Source organism: Taeniopygia guttata, chromosome 5, assembly GCF_048771995.1.
Source record: "Taeniopygia guttata chromosome 5, bTaeGut7.mat, whole genome shotgun sequence".
Taxonomy (NCBI): domain Eukaryota; kingdom Metazoa; phylum Chordata; class Aves; order Passeriformes; family Estrildidae; genus Taeniopygia; species Taeniopygia guttata.
This window is the reverse complement of record NC_133030.1, coordinates 29,268,021-29,280,358: the sequence shown is the minus strand read 5'-3', so window position 1 is coordinate 29,280,358 and position 12,338 is coordinate 29,268,021. Positions and strand designations below refer to the sequence as shown.

At 39.9% G+C, this 12,338-nt stretch overlaps 1 protein-coding gene across 4 annotated transcripts in view; it reads left to right on the top strand.

The window, feature by feature from the left end:
• The first annotated feature begins 668 nt into the window (after positions 1-668).
• Positions 669-12,338, top strand: part of TTBK2 (tau tubulin kinase 2) — a 76,710-nt gene continuing 65,040 nt past the window's right edge. For 3 of the 4 annotated variants that reach the window (XM_072930024.1, XM_072930025.1, XM_030275492.4), the window contains exons 1-2: positions 669-808; positions 1,269-1,627. The gene's annotated coding sequence lies outside the window, so the exon portion shown is untranslated. The remainder of the gene's footprint in view (positions 809-1,268; positions 1,628-12,338) is intronic. The other variant, XM_030275493.4, reaches the window with a different exon arrangement.

The following is a 12,338-nucleotide window of genomic DNA, read 5'->3' as shown; positions in this document are numbered from 1 at the left end:
GGGCAGCGGCCGGCGCCCGTCAGGCCCCGGGCAGCCCGCCCAGGTGCGGACAGCGCGGCCGAGCCCGGCTGCCGAGGCGGAGGCGGCACCGCAACCAGTACCCAGCTTCCCGCCGGCAGCGGCCTTGCGGCGGCGAGCGCCCAGGGCCAGCGCCGACCCCCGCACAGGAGCTGCCCCTCGGAAGCTCATGGGGAACGGGAACTCCGGTGCTCATCCCGCAGCTCGGCCCTGGGGCTGCGCGGAGGCGGCCGCGGCTGGACCGGCGCTCGGCGGCTCAGCCAACCCCGCACTGCACAGCGCCGCGTCCAGGTGCGCCCGCCCCCGGCGCCCGGATTGACCGCGCTGAGAGCCAATCGCCCGTGAGGAATCGCGGCAGCTGCCCAATCACCGCTCCGGAAATGGGATGTGGGCGGTGCCCCGGGGACAGCGGGCTCGGTGGCGCCGCGGCCGAGGAAGGGCGAGCGCGGAGGCGGCGGCGCGGGTGAGCGCGGCCGGGCTCCGGCCGGCAGTGCCGCAGGGATGGCGGCGGCCGCGGCGAGGGGCTCAACCCCCATGGGGAGCGCTGCGAGCCACCCCGTGACCCGCTGAGCGCCCTCCGCCTGCGTGCTGCCGTTACCCCTCCCCGCGGGCCGGCCCGGCTCTGCAGTCGCCATAGAGACCGTGCCGCACGCCATGGGGCGGAGGCTGGGCCGGGGGCCGCCGCTGTAGCCCCCGCCCCGCGCCGCGCACACCATCCCCTGCGGGGTCGGGGGCGCCGCCGGGACTCGCCGTGCCGCCCCGAGGAGCCGCCGCCTCGGCCCCGTTCCAGGTGAGGATTCACGGTGCTGCGCCGCGGCCGCCGCCGTTACCCGCGCCCCGTCCCCGCGGGCGCTCCGGCCGCCTCGGCGGGGCGCGGCCCGCGGGCTCCGGCGGCTGCCGGCCCGGCCCCGGCGGCTGCTGCGTGGGAGCCGCGTCGCGGTTTCTGTCCCAGTGGGAGAGGGAGTTTGCCGGGCGCGGGAGCTCCGGGGGCCACGGCCCGCCCCGGGAAGGGCTTATTCCAGCGGGGCAGGACGGGGCGATCCCCTCCGTGGAGTTAAGGTCGGCAGGTCTGGCGGGCTCCCGCAGCAGTCACCGCTGCCCCGGCCTCTACGGAGAACTCAGATTTATAGGCACGAGATTTTTTTTTTTTTGTCCCTCCCACTTGCTGCAAGAAGGCAAATGGTACAGAAATTTACGTGTTCCGACGGCGAAAGATCTCTGTTTTAAAATAGCTGCGTCTGTATTTCCAGCTCTGGGTTGTGGCGTGCGTGTGACGGCTGCTGTGTGGGCACGGCTGGATGGGAAGCGGGCTGTCTGTCGCCTGGCGCTCTGAGTGCTGGAGCCATTAGCGGCACTTGCATCGATCCGTGCATACAGATACGCCTGGCTAGGCCGCGGGTGCGCGCACCACGGCGCTCAGGGCAACACAAACTGCGTGTGGAACGGCGTTAAAAATACGTTATTGCACGTACTTTTAGCTTTACAAGGAGGAAGTGGGAAAACACCTGGTTCCCAAGTCTACAGATGATCTCTGGAGCTGCAGCAGCATCCTTAGGCTTCTGTTGACACTCTAGAGCAAAAGCAATGAGAGGACAAAGCTTGCTACGAGGTTTGTACCCTCCGCTGTGAGCCAGAGCAGTTGGAAACAACTGCCAGTGTAAGTGGGGGTGGGAGTGCACTAATGATAATATTGATGTAGTATCGTGGGGGCGGAGGCCGATGGACACAAAGGAATGACCCTGGAGTATACCTCAGCATTTTGAGAACCTTCCGCTGTATTTATAATTCAGCTGGAAAGGGCTATAGAAAATGAGTTCTAAAGTAACCTGTATTGGCTTTCTTAGTTATACTCTGTGTAGAACCAGTGTAATTTCAGCTAAAATGTTCTGAATTAGTAAACTATATTGCAGGAATATTGAGAGCCTTAAAATAAATCATACTTAACCTTAAAGTGTGTGGTTAGTTTCCGTGTTGTGGCTCTGGAAAAAAATGAGTAGATTTTAAGAATTCATTCTGCATAGTTGATGCCATGCCTTTGTTAAACACATGCTAGCTATGCTTGTAGGTATGTTAGTTCATTTTAGCTGAGAAAAAAAATAAGTTTAGGACTTATTTTGCTGCTCTTATTTGATTTTGGTCATGTTTTTTGAAGTCTTAATTGTATGAATTCATGATATGAAGATACCCAGAATTTTTATTTTGTGTTAATATTGTCCTGAATGCTTACTTGATGATGATTTGTTTGCTTTACAGGGTGAGTTATGTTTAACAAAGTAGTAGAACTTTCTTAACCGTGTTAAACCAGAGGTATACTTGTTAACATTTGTTTGGCCTGTCAATGAAATTATATATAGGAAAGTTTGACTGCAATAGTATGAGTAGTCATTTGTCAAAAGTTATTTTGAACACAATGCATCAATATGCATTTTAAAAAAATGTGAAGATGGAACAAATTATCTGTAAAAAATACTTTGTTATTCTCTAATATATTCCTGATGTACCATTATTTACTTGAAGCTCAGCATCTTTTTAAACTTCCTGTTTGGGAAGGATGAGGTTAGAAGAGAAGAACAAATTGAGTGACTGGAATATCGTGACGTCACTTATGTTTAGTGTTCACTGTACTGCTGCTGCATACTGCAGGCTCTGATACTTCTAGCAGCACAAATTCCAGAGAAGCTTTTCTCAGTATGGCTGATTATATCAAGAAGATTTTTGAGTATGACAGATGAGAGATATGAGTGGGGTTTTCCTTGTTTAAAACCGACTTCTAAACGATGAGTTTCTGCCAGTGCTAGATATTTGTGTACAGAAGGTTAAGCATTTGTTTAGTGTGTGAAGTTGCAGTGTATGGTATATTAATATACTACTGTGTTTTCTGTTTTAGTAAGGGCTTGTTTGTTTAGTGGGAATGAATTGGTACTTTGCAAAGGAGATTGACAGTTTCTGTGTATTCTCTGTCCTGCCTTGTCTGTTTCTTTTTCTCTGGGGAAGCACTACACAAAGCCTTTGTGTTAGGCTGGAGGGGAGGAGGAACAGCTGCCTTTTCAGTACAAGACCCCAGGATTTGTTGTGGTCTCCCAGGGATGTGTTGTGGTGCATGGAACAGCCACTGTCCTTCCTCATTCTGCCAAAATGCTCTCACCTCAAGAAACCTGAGCTTTCTTTGACTGATCTCTCAGAGCAGCGAGGTGTACAATGGATCTAACAGATCAGTCTGAAGAGCTAATTGTTAAAGTATTGGTGGTCAATAATTGAAACATGCAAAATTGCCAAAATATAAGGTTTATCTTAAGGAATTCAAAATATACAGGTCATGTGTGTTTACAATTTTCTTGTTATGAACTTGACTTCTTGTTCAGGATTAGGGTGAAAGAAACATTTTCAAATCTTTTACTTGGTTTTTTTTTTCTGTTTAAGAGTATAGTATCTTGGGTACTTGAGTGGGAATTAAACATGTTAATTTTTAGAAGTAGAGATAAACACTATTTCAGTTGGATACAACTAAACGGAGCAGTTTAATTTTTCTGCTTTCCACACACAAGTAGAATGCTTTAATGCTTGTACTGTATTCTCTGTCATGCAGTGGCAGAATAAAAGAGGGAAGTTGGCTTCCTTCTTTATGTGAGAAATATTGGGTCCTATCTAATGTGGATTTTAGTGACTATATCTTGTATGTTCTTTCATAATAACTTCTTTAAAAATATCATGTAGTCATTATTCTTTACAACTTTATTTATTTATTAAAATTTTAGAGTCAGAATACTCCCTTCTCCTTGCTTCAGTGGCAGGTGTTTAGTAGTGTGCTTTTGAGAGAATCTACTAACTTGGATTTTTTTAAGCTGCTTGTGATATTGAGATGCCATCCTTAGTCATTTAAATTTATAGTCCATCATTCTCTATGAGCTTATAGGTCACTAGTCTTGAAACCTAACTGTGGAAAATTCAAGCAATAAAGTCTGGCCTTCTGATGCTTCACCTCTTGATCTGGTTGAGATTTCTTTTCCCATTTTTGAGATGTTGTACAAGTCATAACTTTTGAACAGTTTTTTTTTCAAAATTATTTTTCAGTTAATGGAAATGAAACCTGGAAAGCTTGAGCAGGTTTTTGGAGTGAAGGGAAAGATTTCATTTGAGAGGGGAGAGGAAAGGAGGGCAGATTGAGAAACTGAAGAAGTATTGAGTGTTTTAAACAAAACTATTTTGTTAAAAAAATAAAAATACTTTTATTGTTATGTTCAGGCATATTTTTCTGTGGTTCTTGTCCTGTGTGTTTGAGAACTTTTCATCACAGAATTGCATCACTCAAATGTTATTTCATGCTGTTGCTCTTTGTCTGAAGAGATTAATCAATTATTAAGAATTGCACTGATGAGGAACTCTATCCACTAATTCTTCCTTTTGGAGAAATGTGTGTATGTAGCTTAGCCTTGCATTTCAGTGCAAGTAGTAGTTGGAAGAGTTGAAGGCCTCTTTCATGGATTAAGTTTGCCAGATCACTGATGGTACGGATGAGGAGAGTAGTTTTCTTTCCAGTACAAAGCTGTCTGATGTATAAAGGAAGAGTAAAATATGCTGACTTTGCTTTGAGAGCTTTTAGAGGATGTCAAGTCTCTTTAATATGTAGCCATATTTTTCTGTCTGGGTGTTGCAAAAGGACTTATTACTTGTTGCAGGGACAGGTTACTAATGTGCAACTCAGATGCAGAAAACCATAAAAAATCAGGTTTTGTGTCGTCCTGGTCTGTTTATATAGAAATAATTTTAGTATGTTTTTGATACACTTCTCTCACAACTGAAGTTATAGAAAATTTGTTCCACAAGACTCATCTGCAGTTAGGAGAGATCTTGGCTTTCAGAGCTTGTGTTTTTTGAGTAGATGGGAATTGTCTTCAGTCAACAGCTGCTTATTGATTCTAGGAGGGGGTTCATTCTGCTCTCTGTCACTTCCCAGGTAATTCTTAGACAGTATTTGTTGCTTCTGCCATGCTCTGTCTTAGAGTACTAGTTTTGTGAGGGTTTTAACAACACTTATTTGATACAATGTTGTTCAACATAGTAAGAATTAGATTGCTTGGTTACATGGTGTATCAGCAGGATGTGTCTTGTAGCTGTCAAATTTACTTGTTGCCATAGTAATGGTTCAAATGCCACTCGTGGCGAGCAGTGTGACTTTGAGCATATGAAGTATGACTCTGGCTTTGCAGTATTGAAGAATTAAAAAAAGAGAGGCAGTGATCTGTAAATAGAATATACTTTTCAGCATCAAACTGATGACTTTTTAGAATGTATTTGTATTCTTGAGTTATATGCTGCCTTGAAATAATTATTTCATTGTCTTTCATTTATCAGCATCTTGAGCTTATTCGATCTAGAATGGGCATTATCAACTGATAGAAAATGTATCAGATGAAGAATGACTGTGCTGTTCCTTGAGTTTGATTGAATTGAATGCCCTGTTCATATGTGATGTTTTGATTTTCCATCTGCAGTAGTCTATAAATAAAATCAAAGTATAATTCCCTGAGTCAAGTCAGCCTAGAACAAACTGTCATGTTGCACTCTGAGAGTTAAAGAAGAGGAATTGACATTGGATCACTGTTCTTTTTCTGTGTGATGTTTTGTGCTTTTTCATTAAAATCTAGAGATTATTGTGATAATCATTATGGTTTTGGGTGAAATTACAGTTCTACAGTTTTGAACAAGACAGTGTATCCAGTGAGGAAGCCTGTTGAATAATTTATCTGGTTAGAGAAAAATCTTGAAAGAATCACAGGCTAGATTAGTATGAAGAAAGAATTGACTGGTTTTGTGGGAGCAACATGCTAGCTAAGCCAGTCAGGTCATGTCTTGACCAGCCAAGAACTAAGAAATTGATGCTGAAGCTGAGGAGCAAACCCCAGTAAAGTGTTACCCCTCCCACAGTAAAGTAGATGTGTGTGGGAAAGAAGCTCCGTTACTGACTGTCTGGTGATACTTGTTATTTATTTATGGATGTACACAGATATAAGAATATTTTTTCACATGTTAACTCCTGCAGGTGAAAATGCACATTATTGTTTAACTCGTCTTACAGTTGGCTACTGCTTTTAAATGGAAAATTATGTTCTCTGCCTGAGCCTTTTCTAGTGGCCATTGATCTCTGAGCTACACTGAGTCAACTCAGTACCTTGGCAGAATAATTGTAAAAATTGAGTTGTTTGTATTGTTTTTTGGCTGATATCTGTTTGTAACTCTTGGTAGGTCATGCTGTTATGTGCAACTTCACCCTGAATGCATAGCTGAGATAGTCATAACCAGATCCTTTTGTTTACTGTAGCCTGCATGCTCAGCTGGCAGGTTTTCCTGCCTATTGTCAGTTCAGGGAGGACACAAGAGAAAGAGGAACATTTTAAGTGAAAGGCTGCTTTGAGGTGATGGTGCACTTTCTTCTCTGTTAATTTGAAGGAAATTTGGGCAGGATGCTGATTTCAGGCTGGACATCTCTTCCTGTTGTTCTGATATATTTAATTAATTTTGAGCTCAGGATACCTCAGTCATGTGGCAGTGCTTCTGTATGTATCTTTGCTTGGTCAGTCAATTTTCCCCTTCTAATCAGGGAGCAGCTGTACTTCGTCTGGCTTGTTGGAACTGGCAGTTAATACTTCAGTTCTATTGTGAGGCCCTGCATCAACATGTAATGGCTCACTGAAATATTTCTTTTTCCTGGAGTAAAAGTTTGGACAAAATTGATTTGTAGTCTAAATCAGGACTGGGCTGACATATGCGTAGCCATGCAGTAGATGTTGCTCATATTTAGTATTGACATATTATAAAGTACTTTTATACTCCTTGCTCTGAAACACGTAAAAGCTGAATCTTAGTATTAATAAATAAGAATGTAGTTATTACTTCTCTTAACTGTATTATTTCTATTCTAGCTTCTGGTATTACTAAAAAAATCTGACAGTACACAGATTTCACCCATATCATTGAATATTTCCTGTTTCTCATTAGAAATCTCATAACCCTGCTTGCCATATGATTGTGTATCCACATTATGCTCTTACAGAGTAGAAATTACTTGTTGTTGTTTAAATAATAATTTCAAAATTCAAAAATGTCTCACCACAGTTTAAAACTTAATATACTCCAAGCAAATTTAATGACTGTTGGTGTTGGTATTTAAAAAAAAGAGGAAAATTCTTACAATGTATGTCAATAGAATTGTATTTCCTTTATGTAAATTCAAGAACTTAGGGAATACTGCTATCAATGTAGAGTTATTACACTTTTCCATGATGGTGTCATGTATAACTATAGGAATATAAAAAGGTAAAAGATTTTAGAAAGTGTAAAAAGGGTTCAGAAAGCAGGTATAAAGCTGAGAAAAGCTAGTATGTAACTGTTTCCATATCTACCAAATTAAATCTCCTCTGAGTCAATCTGAAGTAAAATTTCTAGTTTTAGACAAATTATTTGTAAAGATCAATTGTTCAAACATTTAAAATATAGTAATATGGTGGGTTATAGGTCAACAATACAATCAGGATTATTTTTGTAGCCCGGTCTTTAATTTGGAGAGATTTGGAATTTAATGTCTTTATTTACATACAGCCAATATTTCCTAAAACATGTAACACGGTTATGCAATGCTTTTTTGCTTTTTGTTATTTAAGTAAGGGATAAACTGAAAGCCTGTAAAGGTTTCTGAGAAACTTTGCTCTTTTGTTTGTAGGGATAATTGTACACTTGTTTTGAAGATAGTTGAAATCTGATCTTGCTTTGTTCACTCTTCTCATCTGTAGGAAATTCTTATAATTTTTGTGTCTCTTGACCCCCATGTTTGTAATACATAAACTGATTTTCATGCCTCATCGTTCTGCCGTGTTTTATTTTTTCAACTAATCCCGGAATGTTTTTTCTGAACTTAAGACAGTCCCAGCAAACTATGCCTAGGCTAATTGTATTTTCATAATGAAATATGCTTGTATAATTAACTTTCAAAGACAAAAGCCTCATCACTTAACTCAATCTGACTCTGTGAAGGCCAAGGGAATTGTTGTGATTATTGAGGCTAACTTTATGTGTAAAACCAGCTTCCCTAGGACTTCCCTGAATTATGGGTGCTAGCAGTAGTAGAAAATATAGTGTAGAAAATCATTGTGGTGTCTTTTAAGAATTGTCAGTAATGAGGAATCCACTGAAAGAGTTAATGAAGTATTCTATTAGTAAAGTACCTTTATTAATGAAAACTAAAGATCTTGGAGATATTTGTATGCGTTTAAGGAATCTAAAGATTTGACCTTTTACTTGTATGATTTGTGTGTCAGAATGAAGATCTTTTGCAATTTCCTTGAGTAAAGTAATTTCTATTAGATAATCTGAAGGAACTGAGCTTTATAATTTTGGACACCAGAATGGGATATAATGCTGTAGCAGCAATCCTACAATGAGGATAGAGAGGTATTATGATCTCTCTTAGTATTTACTTGCCTATTCATCCGTACTTGTCATAACTTTAGTGCTCCAGTATATGCATATATCAGAAGTAACTGATTACTGCATCATGTTAGGTAATGTTTCCATTTATTCTTTGATGCTTGATGGATAATGTCTTCTTTTATCTAAGTTGGCACGTGTGTAGTTTGATTGTTGTCTGTGTAACCTGTTGATGCCATTTATGCCGTATCACTTCCTGATCTCAGCATCAACTACAAACTTCATAGTTTTTTCCTGAGTAAAAAATGTTTCAGTATTAAGTAAGAAATTGATTCCAATGGGAGCAGTTAGAGAGATATTTGTTCAGTTCACTTATATTTTGGGACCTATTATTTAATGTATGATCTATTGATTTTCTGGCAGAAACAGACTATACTATGTGATATAAACTTAGATGTCTTCTGGAAGTAGAAGTTCCATAATAACTACTATTCTTATAGGCCAAACTTGTAATGCCATAGTAAAACGTTAGATTGATAGGAAGGGGAATTTAATTGAATGGCTGTAGCTATAGTGTCTTCCTTTAGTTCTTTATTTGTCAAGTCCCCTAATTTGTCTGTAATTGATGTCGAGGGGATGGCCCATAGTTACCAAAGTAGTTTCATCTATCCTTTCCAAACTTTAACGTCAGTTATCTTCTGGAGTGTTCTATGTTTCAAGAACCCTTAAATCAGAGACGTCCTTAAAAATTCCTATTAAGATACAAGTTACTCAAACGCGTGCTTCTCAACCTGTCTGACCTGGTAGCATCTCACCAGTACGCGTGGTGCCCGGAGGGCGCAGCGCGGGGCTGGGGCTGCCGCGGCCCCGCTGGCTGCCCGCGGAGCTGGCCAGGGTGCTGAGCCCCGCCGCGCTGCCCTCGCTCCCAGGCAAGCGCTCAGCCGCTTCGCTACCGAAGGAGGGCTGCCACTGACAGGAGCGCCTCGTTTTCTCCTATCACTGTATCCCGCCACTTGCACAGATAACCTATATGCCTTTGCTGCTTATATCAGAAAAAAAAAACTCTACTGTGAAAGTTTTCCCTGAGCCACAGCTGCTGGCTTTTTCATATCTCCAGTCATGCTAAATTCATCATTGGGATCAGATTCTTTGCTGTCCAAATTTTACCAAAAGCACTTATACCACCCACAACCAAGGAACTTCTATAAGTGCATTGGCATTCACTGTGTATTACAGTGAATTTTCAGACAGTGTATAAAAGGCAAAATAAATTATTCTACCTGTAGCCTAACAACTTTCACAAAGCACCTCAAGAGAATCCTATAAAACAGCCTCCAAAGATGAATCTGGATAGTAACACTTAGCATCTATAAACAAATTCCACTTTACTGGAAATATTAGTTTAATTTTTTTTCCTCCATGACCTACAAAGTCCCGCATGCTGTATTTTTGTCCACACCACTTTCTAAAATTTTTTTTTTTATATTGTAAAGATCATCAGTGATAACACTGGTTTAAATTATTGTTATTAAACATACCCCTCTCTCATTATTTTAGTAATTCACTTTAAAAAATATCATACCAATTTGGTAAGTGTTAGGCCATATTAATTTGAATCTATATGTAGCTACATTGCCAAATTTGCTGCCATTTTTTAAAGTAGTTATGGTTGAATGCATGAATCCTCATTGATACGGTTACAAAGTTCTGTATTTCTGTAAAAAAATATATGTAGTGTACATGGAATAGATTTGTAAATAATGTAAGCATATATGTGTATATCATAAAAACCCATATACGTGTAATGTATATATACAGAAATGTATTAAAAAGTGTGTTGTGTCATATTCTTTATAAAAAAGTATGTTAGCATAGCAGTATTATAAACAATACTATGTTTCTGATTCCCTGAACTGATTTTTCCTTTGATGCAGTTATACCTGAGAGTCTTGAAGAGAGAAGCTCTTTGATGGCCACCTCAGCAATTATGAGGCAGTAGAAACAAGAAATGTGAGAGAAGCATGAACGTGTTTGCACATGTAGCACCTTCCTCCTTCTCTCTCACTTTCCCATTTAATTCCTTTTCCTCAGGCCCTTTCTGGTGAGACGTTTGGATGCCCTGCTGTGCTGTTTGCATGGGTCTCAGGCAAGAGCTGGGATTTCTTGACATGGCTGCTGTTCTGTGTAGTGTGAAGTCAAAAGGCTAGAGCAGAGTGAAACATGAGGGCACCTGAAGGAGGCAGCTGTAGATGTGTTAAAGGCAAAACCAGAGGATTTGTTTATTTAGGCTTCATGTGTGTGAATTGTATGTCATCTAAACATGGTGATGGGAAGTAATTTCTATGAATTGTGTTTTTTTAAATCCTTGGCATGTTTTCAAACTTGCTTCATTTCTTATGCATCACTATATGAATGGCAATTTTAATTCACATGCATACAAAAAAGAAATCTATAGCTAGCTGATTGAAATATTCTAATATTTTGAGAATATGACTATTGCTCTATCCATGAGTGCTTTTTTTTTCTCTTAGAAGTAAATGTAAGCATCTCTTATACTTTTTTTTAAAAATTTCAGCTTTAAAATTATTACTGAATGATTGTTAGTGGTTATTGAAATCTTATTAAATAGCTGCCAGACTGAAGCAAATCTATTGGATGGAAGCAAATTAAAAACACTTTTTGCAATTCAATACTGCAGCCATCAACACTTTAATAGAAACTTCTGAAAATGCAGCTGAAACTTGAATCTCTTCTCTTGTTCCTATCACCAGCTACCAACTCAACAAAATTTCCAGGAACAGATTGTCCTTTTGTCAGCCTTGACAACTGATAGTGACCAACAAATGGATTAAAAAGCATACTTTTCCCCTGTTTTTTTCCTGCGTGCTGTAGGGTCTTGTATGGTTTTAAATATTTAATGATGTGGTAAAAGCCTAATATCCTTGGGGAAGGAAGTTCTATGTCACTAAAAGTGTGTGATCACTTCTCTGGCAAACAATGTAGAAAACTTTGTATAATTCTTTCTTGTATGCAAGTAGTGCCGTATCATAAATAGGTATAAATCTGCTGAATAAAATGAGGGAAAAAAAAGCCTTAATCCAAAACAAAGCAAGCTTTCATAGTATTGGATGTAGTCAGAATTTGCCTGTAATGTGTTTTCTATGGGAAAGGTAGAAAATAGTAGAATTTAGTAAAAATTCAGAGATTCCTTAGGAAATTATGTTGAGGAATATCCAACCAAAACCATTTAGAAAAGTGAAAAGAATGTTAAGAGATTTGAATATTGTATCAAGTAGCAATAAAGTTGTAGAAATTCTTGTTCTTTTTTTCATCAGTTTTACATCATAACTTATTTGCAGAAAGAGTGTCATAAGTCTTTCCAGTTCTTTTACAGCAATTGTTTATGGATACTCATAAGAGATACAATTTTTTTTTTCCTAAATTGAACAAAGTATTGAGAGTTCATTGAAGTAACAAAGTAGGAACAAAAATCACATTTGTCGTGGGTTTTTATATGTTTGTTTCTCTTGAAGCTCTGACATTCAGCAGTCTGAAGTTTTTGTCCTGTCACTTATATAAAAATTGCTGTAATATATTTTGCAGCTGCCAGAAGTAACAACCAGTTTTTAAATTGAAGTTTTCTTTCTATTCAAACTCTAACATTGCTGTATCTGACTGTCGGTGAATTAAAATGTATTCTGTGAATTTTCATTGTCAAAATTTGGACCCTGGGTGTCTTGCATTAACTTTATTAAAATGGAGATAGTCTTGAGGTTAGGAAATGTGTATTAATATATTGGTTCTCTGCATTCAAACTATCAAATTATTTGAGTATAAAGATTAGAGGCATTTCCAAGTATTTTCTGAAGTTAGATAGAGGGAAAAAAATCCATATGGAA